At 38.0% G+C, this 14,378-nt stretch overlaps 1 protein-coding gene across 1 annotated transcript in view; it reads right to left on the bottom strand.

Moving 5' to 3' along the window:
• Nucleotides 1–14,378, bottom strand: part of LOC139696651 (sodium/potassium/calcium exchanger Nckx30C-like) — a 215,936-nt gene that overhangs the window by 19,638 nt on the left and 181,920 nt on the right. The gene's annotated exons all lie outside the window — the stretch shown is intronic.

Here is a 14,378-nt window from a genome sequence, read left to right on the forward strand (position 1 = left end):
GGGTTACATTTTCCAGCCATAAAAAAGAAATGAATATACCGTTTAGAAATGCTACTTCACCATGCACATGGGGGGGTGTTATTTCAAGGAAATCTATAATGCTAAACTGAAATTAAATCAACAGTACGTAAATTAAGTTTATCGGAAGGAAATATTTTGACAATGTAAAATAATGTAAATAGTGCATATTTTTAATGCATTTATGGTATATCAGTGCAAATAATAGATGTCTTGCAATTTTCCACAATTTTATATTTCTCGCAGGTCAACCGGTTCCCCTTACATGTGTACACAAAGGTCCCAGAAGAGTCTTTATAAAAATAAAACCAGTCGCAGTGCGTGCTAAATAAACCTGGGAAAATGCCACCTCTTTCACTGCAATATTAGTATTATGTTTAATTGCATTCAAGTTTTTTGATAGATTCAGTTAAAGTAAGTATAGGTTTATTTTTTATTGTAGGCGTCTTTCATAACAACAAATATAAACTTTTATACCGGCTATTTAGACGATTAACCCATAATTTAAAAAACCGTAATGATATCCAAATACTCTATTCAGTTCTATTTATGCACAATTGCATTCATACATAAAAAAAATTTCTGAACGTACGATAAAATAATACCGTTTTCAAATACCATCAAAATCGCACCCTGAAAGCCAATGATCGTAGAATAATATTTGAATCGACAAAATCAACCAGCGACGATTATATAAAGTAGGAATTCATTTCGACAAATTGATCGGTGCATGGGAAAGTCTAAAAATCCCTCTTAATTCTTCACGATTTCATCGAAAACTTAAAAAATATGAATAATTCATGAAGTTGGGCAAGGAATTGGATTCAGAAAGTTTGAGAGAATGATCGATCCTACCCAAGATTTATTTAAAATATTCGCGTATCCCAAGGTCCACTAACGGAAGAGGGCGAAACAGCGTCTATAAAAAGCCCCCTCGATGAGCGATGGTAATCCGCCCCGAATCTCTCCCCTCCCGAAGGTTTGCTTGTTTGGTTGGTTAGTTACAGCTTTAGCGCGAGGGGACCTAAAACACCGCTGCCCGCTTCGACCTTACCCTGTACATCCGAGTGATCGATTGTTGTTGGGGAAATGACTACCCACGCCCTCACCCACACAACCTCTCGATTGGCCACCCACTCGTCCTTTCCCGAGGGGTTGAACGCCCTCTCCGTGGCGTGGGGGGAGGCGCGCCCCCGGCATAGGATCCGCCGCCGACGGAAGGAGATTCAGACGCCCGCCACGCTATCTCGGGAGGTGGCAAGCAGAAGGGAAGGATCAGATGTTTCAAAGTCAGTGGGGGTAGGGAGAAATATAGGGTGGGATGAGGTGAGAGGGAGCAGGGGGGGAGAAGGGCATGGTTACGGCGAAGTGCAGGGTAGGCCAATTATAAAAGTGTGATTGCGGTATTTTATACGAATTTGTACGAGGCGTTAATGGGGTGATCCTGAGGTAAGGGGTAAAAGATACGAATCTTTTCAGATGGTGAGCTAATAATAATTTCTCTTCCTTTACATTTCTACGAAACTATACATTTACCCTCATAGAAATTTCAAATGTTATTCCGTGTCTAGGGATTATTATTTCCAATAACTTCCTGTAGATAGCGCCATAAAGTGGTTGATGGCATAAAAATACGAACTTTGGCCACGCATCCAATGAATGCTAAGTGATCCCTAAGGAGATCTGAGCTTTTCCTGTTTCTCCCAAAACTAATACCCAGATCCTAGGACAGGTTTTCATTGAGTAAGCCAGAATTCAAATGTTAGACGTCAATATATTTCCACACTATAGAATTGCATCGACACTATCTCATGAGAGTTTGTTCAGAAAAATCAAACATACTCAGTTCGAAACATTAGCTATACAAAAATAACATAGCCTTAACGCCAGAAGTAAAAATGTCATAATAATATGTGAACAATTATTACGGCCAAGCATACACCTAATAATGGGGTGAACGGTAAGCCCGTGGGCTGGCTTGCGACAGCCTGGGCAGCCTTCTTCTTTGGTGAGAAATTTGGAATGTTTTTATAGAGAAGATGGAAATTACTAAATGCAGAAGATGACATATGAGTACTAAATAAATGGGTACCTTAAAAGTAAAAATGCGTCAGTAAAAAAAAAAGAGTTTACTAAGAAACGGAAATTGTTGGCTGGAGTTTTCAGTAAAGACGCAAAGAAAAGAGTAGTGAAAACTAGATTATGGAACTTAGTCTTGTATGGTTCGGAAATCTGGCCTTTTAGGATTAGCGTGGATTAGAGGCTTTAGATTCAAGGGTGTGAATAATAGAGGAAACAAAACGTACGGAAAAGCAAGTGATGAAGTTCACGGCAAGATAGGAGAAGAGACATGGGAGAAATTCAAAGAAGGCAGAACAAGAAGATGTAATAGATACTGACAGGCAATGGAATTCTGAAATTGATCACAGCGGGCAAAATTAGGAAAAAGTGAGGTTGAAGGAAGAAGAGAATGAGCATTTGGTATAAAGTAAGGGAGACGGAAAGTATTCAGAGCTAAAGGATGAGTTAGTGTCCAATGTAATACGGGATATTAGGATGTGATGTGTCACACTAGTTGACGCTAACAGGTACAGTAGGCGGTAATGTCAAGGTCCATCAAAAACATACTCTAAGTCGGTAGATTACTGCTAACAACATTTCATAGGGCTTCCTCGGTATTGTAAAATATTGAACCCATTTTTAGGGCTTCCCTAAATAGTCACAACCCCACAATAGTCAGTGCATGAATATGCTTTCGCAATACCGAAATGATTCGTGACCATTTCATAAATCGAGAATAGCAATTAATGACTTTTTCATCATGTGTACTTTCTAGTTATGTTGATAAAATTGAAATTAGAATACCAAAGGAGACAGGAAAGGGGGATGCAAAGAATTTCGATTGGAGACGGGAAGTTGAAGACTGTGATAGAGGAGAAAATGTTAGGGAAGCGAGAAAGATGGAGGAAAAGGATAAGCATATTTGATGAAATGATGGGAGGAAGAAAGTATGCGGCATTGAATTAGGGTTTTTGGTGACGTCGGTTATGGGATTTTGTTGCTTTAGCAGAGAGTAAGAGATGTGTTAGTGTTCAGTGTGTGTTAATATTTCCTTCTTTCTTAAGCAATAGACTTTTTAATTAATATAATATGTATTAATAAACCTATCAATATAATTAAGGAACTTGGCGGTCTAAAAGATAAATTGGAACAGATGTTCACTGTCTCAATTGGTGGCTGGTTGGAAATGATATTTACATAGATGTCTTCCATGGTCGAGAAAATTCTATTATTTTTAAGAATATATTTTCGGATGGATTACTATTGACTCAGATTAACAGAAGTTTCACGAGCAAAAATTATCGCGTCAACGATGTAAGTTATGATGGAGCTTGAGAGCATAGTTTGCTGAACGAGTGAACCTGCCTAAAACACCACGGAGGAGAAAAAAGTCACCAAAATTACTTCAGACATACTGCATGAAGGAGAGGTAAATTATCCCCACCGTCATATTCACTTATTTAAAACATCCTTTATATTTCTTCAGGGGATATTTAAAAACAAGCGTAGGTCCTGTTTTCTCTTAAGCGATGATATGGCAGTACTGGGCGTGAAAAACCTGCTCTTTGACTCAAGTCTGGCACTCTTTCATTGTTGGATACACCTTCTCATTACTGCTAACAGCCATGCTTTATCACTCCCTCTTCTATCACGCGATGAGAAGCCCTCCCCATCCCTCTCCACCCCTGCCACCCCTCCCCCTTTCCTCTCTCAACCCCGCCCCTCCATCGCATACTCTTTTCTCTCCCTCATCCACCTTTAGAGGTCACGTTATCCCTCTGCGATCATTCCCTTTCCAGGCGTTTACCAGTGGTTTGCTAGATTGTCTACCTGTCCACTCCCGCCGAGATTAAATGCTGCCTATCTAATTCGAAACTTAATTGCGCTCGAAAGAAATATGATCAATTTTCCAGTCCATAGAAATGCTCTATGTCGTGTCACGGTAGTCCTTGTTTTGAAAAGAGCAATGGTCTGATGACCGTTATATACCGAATACGAATCCAGAAGGTGGACTCTGAGAGCATGCAGCCAAACCTGTGTGTGTACATTTCAGGGCGCAGGGTTTACCTGGGAATCCATAGATGGAGAGAAGCTGGTCCTAATTGCCCCGCACGTGTGGGTACACATGCTATGGAGACCAGAGAGAGCATGTGATTTAAACTTTCCTGATTTAATTAACTTTTGTGTTTTCGAGAGCATGCAACTACGCCTCCATCTTATGAAATATCAGCCGTCACATGGACGAGTTACGGGATTTAGTTCTTAAATAGAGGGGAACAATGGAATCATTTTAGGAAAATATGGAATTATTATGGAATCCAATTAAAACTATCCCGCGTATTTTTATATTACAATTTTTTTAAAGTTATAAAAGTACGGGAAAAAATTCTCTAATAAAAAAATTATTACCTGAAAACGAGATGTCAGTCAATTGTGTCCGAATTATGAGAAAGAAAAACAAGTATCCATTATTACGAGTCTGTATCATCCTGAAGTATAGTAGAAGCGAGTAAGTAAATTAAAGTAAGAAGAAGAAATAGAAAACCTAAATATAATACGAAAAATAGTTAAATTATTAATATCATTAATATTCGTCGTGGTGAGTTTTTGAAAGTTCCTCTATGTCCAAAATATACTTAAGTCTCTTGTACCACTCTACAAGTCAGTCTGACTTGCTATGTCGGTGATTTAAAAAATTCACTCTGCAATTCCTCTAAAAATTCCATACAGCCACTTTTGGCAGATCAAATCAATCTTTAGAGTAAAAACATGTATTTTCTTCTTCGTTCACGATTTCTTTCTTACACTTTTATCAAATTCTAAATGATCCATTTCATATGAAATAATACCTTTTTTATACATTTTGTTATCACTTATTCACTACAATAGTTATCGACTATAATATATTCACCAATCTCTCGGAACATCTTAAACCGAACGGTGAAAATGACCGAGGCAAAAGAGTTGCATATTTTTGTTAACTGGAAAAACAGATAAAAAGATTTTGATATAAATGTTTTCACTAACTCTCTTCACGTAGAGTTCGAACGTAAATTATACGTAAGAGCTGGAATAGAGAACAAAATTTGACATTATTTTTCCCACAAAAAAGAAAAAATTCTATAATAAGTCACAAACTGAATCATTGAACATTTATCAATGTCATTTCACTATATGCACGTATTAGATCGGAAGACGACGAAATTTTATCTAGTTATACTCTATTTATTCTACATTTTTATTGAGAATGACACAGTTATCAGGTCAAATGAAATATTTTGGCGAAGGCGTTAGAAATTTATTACTCCCGCTTGATCCTTCTTAAATTTGAAAATCGACCGGATTGGCAAATATCTGACAAAAATTTGTAAAAATTTACAACAAAGGTACGAAAGCTGAATGCTACGGGTCTTTTTCGGTCGTCATTGTCGGAAATAAGAGTAAACCAAATTGATAATTTCGAGCTGTACTCCCGTCCGCACTGCACGATCACCGGTGATTTAAAATTAAACTGAAAGCAGTGCCATTAGTCCATCCGCCTGTCACACCTTTCCCCTCCTCAGCCCAACCCCTCTCTTTTCTTCGTCACTCCCCTTCTTCCGTTTCTCTTATCTCCCGCTCTCTGTCCACAATTCCCCCTGCCGAAACAAGTGCACTGACCCTGTCGCGTGCCGAATCCTCCTTTGCCCCGCTGTCATGACTTCTCTGCCGTGCCCCCTTCAAGACGGAGGTCACGGAGGCATGGAAGAGGTGGAGGGTGAGGATTTTGAGAGGGTGGGAGAGGGTCAGAGGTCGAAGGGAAGTGTGGGGAAACGGGTGCGGGTTTGGAGGAGGGCAGGCAAAAATTCACGCACCCGAAGAAATGGCGAAAACGCTACCCACCGGTATGATAATCCGTTACTTAAGATTCAAGGCCGGCGGCCACCAAGGCCACAGGGTGAGAGGATTGCTAACCTTCCAAGAGGAGGAAAACCCCCTTCAAGGTTCCCAATCGTCGAGCCACGATAAGAAGACAAATATCTCCCCCTTCAAATCTACCTTAACGATCGCGGCGGGTACATATTAGAAAATTTCCTTCCTCACGGACTGAACTTCACCTTGGCGCACCGAATAATCCCGAATAATGGACACACATTATATCGCTGGACGTTGAGTTCTTTTGAAATGGAGTTTCGGTTCGCAGTTCCCCTTGGTTGAGATATATCATCGAAACCTATTAACTTTGTGATATTTTGATCTCAAATAACGCCAAAGGTACAAAATGCACTGAAAGGGAAAAGGAATCACTACCTCATGATCAGAGATAAAGTGAAAATTTATTCCTCTCCTCTGATAACTGATAATGATAAGAATATGATGTGAATACAAAAAAGATGAACGGATAAGAACTGAATTCGCCTGAATATAGGTTGAGCAATTTATTTCCAATGGCCATAAAATGGAAGTTTCAAGTACGTATATCTTTCTGAAAACATCAGATTGGCAATCAAAAATCTTCAAGAAACATAAATATGCTAAGTTGCAAGCTAAGCTATGGAAGATAAATTTGAGCGTAGATATAATCATGAATATGATGCCTCACTAATTAATGAATACAAAATAATCGTCAATTTTAATTAAAAGTTACTTAAGGTGTTCATTTTTATCGACGTGATATCAAATCTGAGCTCAAACTGTAAATTACGTCAACTAAGCATTTTCCTGGAAATAATTTCCCTCAGTTGGACGTTCAAATGTGGAAGCAAACTGAAGCAGTGTTCTTGGTGAGTCAGATGAGAAGTGTAGGAGTCAGAGAAGAGACTTAGTTATGTGTTAAAGAAATATTCAATCTGTGCTATCCACGTGGAAAAAATATCGGTCATTTCTGTTTGCTCACCACCCCATGTGAGTTCCTACGCCACCCATTTTCCATATTTTTTAGATGATCTCCCAAATGAATAAGTACTATTTGTGTGTTTCATTTCTGTGTCCTGAATTCTTAGATACTTAAACAATCGTCAGACTGACCTTCTTCGAAACTTTCAAAACCTTACTCAGATAGTATAGAAACAGGAGCAGCCCCACCAAATCGGTGAGGTGGAGGAGAATAAAAATGGGAAGCAAAAGATAAAACGCAAAGTATAAGGTATAATGAAGAAGTACTATTTATCGTGACGCTACAAGGGTGTGCCATTTTCTGTAAAATCCAGCCCTTAGAGAGCTCCAGAGCACGCGCGGCCGATTGCCCTACTCGGTTTTAAACTAACTTTTCACTACGAAGTTAAGAGATGGTTGACTGCGAACTTTGCTTCACGGAAAACAAACAGCGTGGGTTTATTAAGAGATTTTTCGCCTCCAGGCTTACGTAACAGGAAGTGATAGGTGACGGATGCTTTGAGCTCCGTCTTACTCCAATCCGCTTCCCAAGTAACTTTCAGTAATGCTTGCCATGACCTCCTCCTTCCCCTGAAGTGCGACACATGGCATCCGGGAGGCTCCTCCCAAACACACTTTTAGTTCTTATTTCACGAAGAACATGAAGCCCAAAGCCCATAAAGTTTACTAAACTGAAAATCTTTCGCGATTCTTAAGGTTGACATGAGCTATGTATGTCCTTGCACTGACTTTGGAAAATATCACAGAATGAAATTATTACGTGGCCAAGCTAGACGAAAAATCAAGAGTACTCGGGATCAATGCAGAGAAACGTCAGTTTTGAATTTATTTTAGCTCTAGAGCGAACGAACCAGATTATACTCGTGGAAATGGAGCAAGTTATCATATCAAACACTTGGGGTGAATGCCGAATGGACAGGAAACTAATCTGGAGCAAGAGAAGCTTGTGCCAATTGGTAGAATGACCTGATGGGGATTTCAATTAGAAAGTTTAAAGTCCGTTTGGTATGACTAGGAATTGCGGTGCATGCCGGCCAATAATTGCATTTTGCCTACGTACTTCATGCCTAATAGCTTTGCCCGGTGGGTTAACAGATGCGTGGCGTACGGAGCAGGATAGACGTTTAGTGGGTTGCCTATATACACGGATGACGTAAATATTTTTATGCAATCAATGTCCTACAGAAATAGAATTGCCGGAAGCATGAAAGTTATATTCACCGTATTTCAGTAGTAAGGAATAAGAACCATATTCAATATTTATTTAGCTAATATTCCTAAATGTACCAGGAGCCATCTATAAGTAAAATCAGAGAGACAAGCCATAAGTAATAGAAATATACAAATTGCCTAGCAATAGAATGATATTCAAATTACATCACTATTTGTGTGTACTTGTGCTATCCTTTATTTCGGAATGAGGTAAAATTTTCTCATCTTAGGTTTTTAAAATATGTATTAGGTACATAATTCACTTAGGCAAGTGACAATACGAAATGCGCTTGGTAGCTTCAGCCTTTGAGTTGGTAATTTATTTCCATTTTTTAAACTTAACCCGTATAAAAATTTATCCTCCCTTATGTGAACAAATAATAATTTTCTATAGTTTTTTATTTGCAGAAAAATTTGGCTATGAGATTATTTCTGTCGACCAACTATTGGTAAAATGTTTCAAATATCAATTCCAGTATTTTAAAAATAAAAATCCATAGACTAACTACAACTTTTTTTAATGTTTGAAAAACAATAAACATTAAAGTTATTCAGAAACTTTTACTCATTGGAGTTATTAAAAATTAAACGTTTACCCTAACCTACAATCGGATTTTACCGATGTACGGGTGGTCAGAGCATGTTGAACCGAAGATCCCAATCATATGGCTTATTTTCATAAGACTTGTGCATGAGTTTATTGATTTATTTGATTAAAAATGTTTATTTATAATTTAAAAGTAGAAGAAAAATGTTACAGTTTGAATTTTTTGAAAACGTACGAATAAATTATAGTGACATTTCAACGACCTTATAGGCCAAAGTGTAACAAAGAGGCACACATCAACTTCTCCACCAAAAGTGCCCTACGCTGGGTTGGAAATGCTCAGAAATCAAGAAAGAGTGGACTGGAGCTGTTTTGCATACAGGTCCTCGATATAATTTTATATAATTAGTACAGTATGGCAATTCTCAAGAGATGATGCACAGTGCGTACATGAAATCTGGTCTTTTCGTGCGAAGAATACCCAAGCCATTGCGTGCCAAAAGTAGGGCACGCAGTATTTTCAATTTATCATATTTTGACGGATTTATGAGAAAATAACAACAGTGGAGTCAACAACAATTAAGCAAAATGATTTTGATGAAAGAAGGAAAGAGATAAATTTTGAGAATCAACTCGGGCGTTAAAAAAAGATTTTTATTCCAATTCAGGTGGAAAAATATTTATTCCAGCATTTTAAAGTGACAAATGCATTATGTGTGACGCTTATTTTGATTAGAGGGACATTTTTAGTTGATGAGTAAAGGAAAACTTCTTGAATAAGAAATTACGAGTTTTTCGCACGAAGGCTCTACTAAACTCATCACATAATTAAATTTGAACATGCAATAATAGCAAAAAATATTAATAAATTGACGGTAAGCGAATCAGATTGAAATTGAAGTTAAATTAAAATGACATTCCTAGTTGATGTAATGATCAACCCGTCTGGTTTGCTCGAATACTTTAATGTACATACATATTCAATTTGATACGGGGCTGTAAAATAAATAAGATATAATATAGATATATTATGCTCTCAGATTTTAGGGAAACATTTTATTTTGCGCTTTAGTTAATTACGAAAATATCAAATATTTGGTAGCACTTAAAATAATCACGAAAATAATCCAATTCCCATTTACAATATTATCTTCAGAAGTCAACCAATCAAGGTGGAATTTTGATGGACCCAGGAACTAAGCATTACTATACTTTTAAGCCCTCCTAAAACAACAGAAAATACACTAAAACCCCTAACTACAAGAAACCGTTTGTCAGCTACACAGGCTTTCGAATTCCTAGTAGTAGTAGTATTTAGGAGAGGCGACCGACAGCTAAGGTCATTTGCGCCATTAGGGATGGACAGAAAAGGATGAAGGGTGGAGAGAAACTCAGCGTCAGCATTAGCCTACTACCGTCGAAAGGTGCCAAGGGATTCGTAGCTTAACTTCACATCCGACGGACGGCGTACTCACATATAGTGCCCTCCACAAAACACCTCAAGTAGGGATCGTGATACTCAACGCCGCCGGGAATGGAACCCGGGTCCTCTGTGTGGGAAGCCAGTAAGATAACCACCAACTCGGTCCCCTCGAATTCCTTTCATACTAAATTACAGTTAACTATTTCCATTTCTCTTACTCCATTACGCATTTTTCTCCCCTCTATAACAGCATTTAACAACCCAGTCCCTCTAACTACTTTCAGCATTTACCTTTCCTGCTACCCGTGTTTATTTGGTATCAGATATATTTGAAAAATTATTTTGGTTGTTATTATAATCTAGTTATAAATATTATGCCAATAGTTTTACTTTCGCTTCCATTTAATATCTACAAGGTTTGAGTATTTTAGCGCATTTGGAATGACACGAAAATATTCTGTTAAATAAAAAAGTGAGTAAATAATATATCATTCAAGTATCTGACCAAGATAAAATCACGGAAGCAATGATTATTATAAGTATAATTTTATTTCCATTAGAAAAATATTAAGCACTGAAATGCAATACGATGAGTAAACAAAGGTATATTACGAAATCACAGCAATTTGAGGTCACGCAAGTTTTATTTTCCAGTTAATCTAGATTTTGCGTGCTTTGGTTAATAAAATTAGAATGAAATGAATACGGTGGTAATTAGTCATTAAAGATAGAGGAAATGCAAGAAAAGCACATTATTTACATGAATGATCACAACAAGAAGTATTTTGTGGGCATTAACAATAATAAAAAATCGAATGGAAAATTAATGTAAATTTTTATACAAATAGGACTGAATTCAAAATACATAATTAAATTATATAATTATAATTATATATAATAAATTATATATAATTATAATTTTTTTAGAACATATTGAAAAATGGACTACAAGTGGGAATACCTAATTACAAGATTACCTAAATACTAAATTAAGATAAAATACCTAAATTATATTGAAAACAGATGAGATGACTCCAACAAAATATGGTGAGTTAAAAGTGCTATCGTGTAAGATGAATTCTTTTGAATTATTCATTTTACATTTAGGCACTTAATAATAATAATCACGATAATAATTGTGTTATTTACACATGTGAATTAATAGCATTAATTACATTTTTGAATGGATAGTGTTTTACACCATTAAACTTCATTAATTTCATGGATCAGTGCGGTTTTCGGATAGCTGAAAACGTCTTCCAAAACTAACATGTATATGGATAACCTACCAGTAGTATTACTCAAAATCGACAAATTTTAGACATTTTAAAAATGATTTTATAAATATCGTCATATTTTTTTACAATGTTTGTCCTTCCCAATGTTATTTTCGTGAAAAATTGACAATATATTAAATATATTGTTTGCTGTTCAAAATTATCGAAAAACAAAAAATAATTGTAATAATTCAAAGACAGAAGATTTACACTGAGTACAAATATTTCATTTCTCTATTTGAATAACAAAATTTCACAACGATAATAATCTTATATGCAAGTAAATGTTCCTTCATTGTGTTGGTATGGTTAAAGTGTTAACTCGGATGTTTATGTTTAAACCTACGTAATTGAGTCGTTGCAATATTATCTTACGTGATAATTTGAATTTAAGATGCTCTAAATTACGTTTTAAAAGCAATTTACTAATTGTAGTACTAGAATTCCACGTTTGATCAAATCGGTTTCCGGAGACAAGAATTCTGACAACATTGAGGGAAGTAAAATTTTCGTCTTCAAATTCGGGCTTGCCAACATCGCGTGGAGCGTGTTCAACCATCTCGCTAATCCACCCGTCGCCAAACGACCTGCCTTCCTTTGGGGGATGGGAGACTGACCGATGGAGGTGCTCCAAAACCCTGGAGAAGCTCCCCAGCGGATGAATTTTGCAACCGCACGAAATGGCAAGGCCACCTTCGCCACGCTCTCTTCGCCAGATCGGCGGTTCGTCGTGAAATTCACGGTGGAGGTAGACACGGAGGAAGGTCGGAGGTGGGGGCCATGGGAGGGAGTGAGGAGAGAGGGTTTGGAGTGAATAGGAAAAAAAGATAAGATGATGTTGGGGCGGGGTTCAAAGACGGGGCAGGAAAGAGAGGGGGCAGCATTGGTGGAGAGGGGCGGCGGAGTGAGTTGGTGGCACGCCATTGGTTTAACTGTTATGCGCCCTTTTTTATCGGGATGCAGGGGTGGGGATGAGTTTCTCTAAGCGTCCCTCGGGAGATGATATTACGCTCCTGTGACGGTTGGGTAGTATTTTTTCCTGGTCCTGCAAGACTTGCGTGAATAGTTTTACGCAACTCGGAGAGTTACTAGCTGGAAACTGTTAATAGCGAGGATTTTAACGAGAAATTCTACTCAGATTATATTTAATTGGGAGGTTTTCGCATTTTTAGAGATGAAGACAAAATGTTAATATTGTTTATTAATTATCCTAATTACCTCATAAGGGGACATGGTAGTCAAGGGGTAGATTGTTGGACGACTGATCAGAAGACCCGGGTTCGATTCCCAGGTACGCCTCTGTATATCCTCAGATCTACCCAAAATCTGTGATTTTTCGGATAGCAGAACTTCCTGGATAACTATGGGCGGCACAGTAAAGAATCCGGCCCCCCTCCCCTGATGTGTAAATTTCACCCGCCGTTGCGCTTAGCAATGGGTAAAATACCATCTCCTACCAAACTGACCGTCGCGCTGATTACTGTATTCATGGTTTAATAACCTTATGCTAATATTTGCCAAATTAACTGGCAGTTCATATTTAGATGTAGATGAAAAATTTGATTTAGAGTTATGCCTTGAAATTAGGGGAATCCATCGTTGCTATGCAGTAAGATACCTATTTTTGTCACAAAAAACTTAATTTTATAATTTATATGCTTAGGCAAGTAAATAGTTTTGGATGAAGTTTTGTTATCCTATCAATTATAATCCAGTCTTTTTGGAAACTAAGATTTTCTTCAATTTAATATCTGATGTACCATTGTGCGTCCTTTTCACGGTATGCTGCTTCATAATTTTATTAATTAATTTAATATTTTCTGTGCAGATATATTTATATTCTTCAGGAAGCAGAGTAAATGTTCTGCTACGATATTAATCCAGATCCTAGACTCAGTGGAGGAATCAAACCCAATGGTCAGAGAGAAGACATAACGCAGGGGAAGAGTAGGTGATTACTATTCTTCATGCAGTGTCCAGAGCTCTACATGTTTTTGAAACGCAATGCAATTCAAATCACCTCGTTATGACGGTAGATAAATTTGAATAATGAAAAATTAAAATATACATATATCCACAAAATGCGAGCTTGTTTAAGCTTTATTTAGCGAAAAAGTATAACTTCAGAGTGAGCCGCAAAGTTCGCCGCTGTAAATATTTTATTTTGTGGAAATGTGCAATAGTTTTAATTCCTGATGAAGGGATCTTTCTTCCACATCAGGTCTTAAATTTTTAAACTTGGTTTAATGCTGATGATAAAATGTCACAAAAAAAATTCATTCTGTCAATTATTTTCCGACAAAATATTTTATCCTTTCGTGGTCATTAGCAAATACAATCACTTCTACGATCAATATGCTTTTAATCAATAACACCGCCATAGACTGGCCCCCTCAAACTTCAATTGAGGAAGAATGAGAGTGAAATTTTGAATTGAGTTCATCTCAATCCGTGAATCAATGAGCGAAGACAGGAGCGTCTAAAACTATCCCGCCAGGTCGTCCGGTTAAACTGCTAGAAGCATTGTTCTTTTCATTTCCCCTTCCCCTTAACCCCCACACCTCCTCCAACACAAAGCGAAAGTCTACGGTAAGCGAGGGACTTCCCGAGTTTGCCCCGCGAGTCGCGCCGTCGTCTCAGGGAAAAAAACCGAAGGCGGGTTCAAAAGGGGAAAGGAAGCTGTACCTCTTTTCCCCGGCACAAAGGTGAGGAAAGTGGCGTCCCTCAAGGGCGGCGGCGATATGCACATGCTCCGCTACGCAGCGCGGCGTGGGATGTCCGGAGACTGAGTAATGGGAGGGGAGGGCGGCCGGGGAGTAGGTCGGGGAGGAGCGGGAGGGGGTTAGAAAGAGAATTAGTGGGTGGGGAGGGAGAGAAGGGAGTAGAGGGTGTGGGGAAGAAGGGAAGCAGCGGGGTAAAGGGAAAAGAGGACGAATGAATGAAATGCTGCGATCCCGCGTACCGA

The sequence above is a fragment of the Hetaerina americana genome, unplaced genomic scaffold, assembly GCF_022747635.1.
Source record: "Hetaerina americana unplaced genomic scaffold, ioHetAmer1.1.p SCAF_1, whole genome shotgun sequence".
NCBI lineage: Eukaryota > Metazoa > Arthropoda > Insecta > Odonata > Calopterygidae > Hetaerina > Hetaerina americana.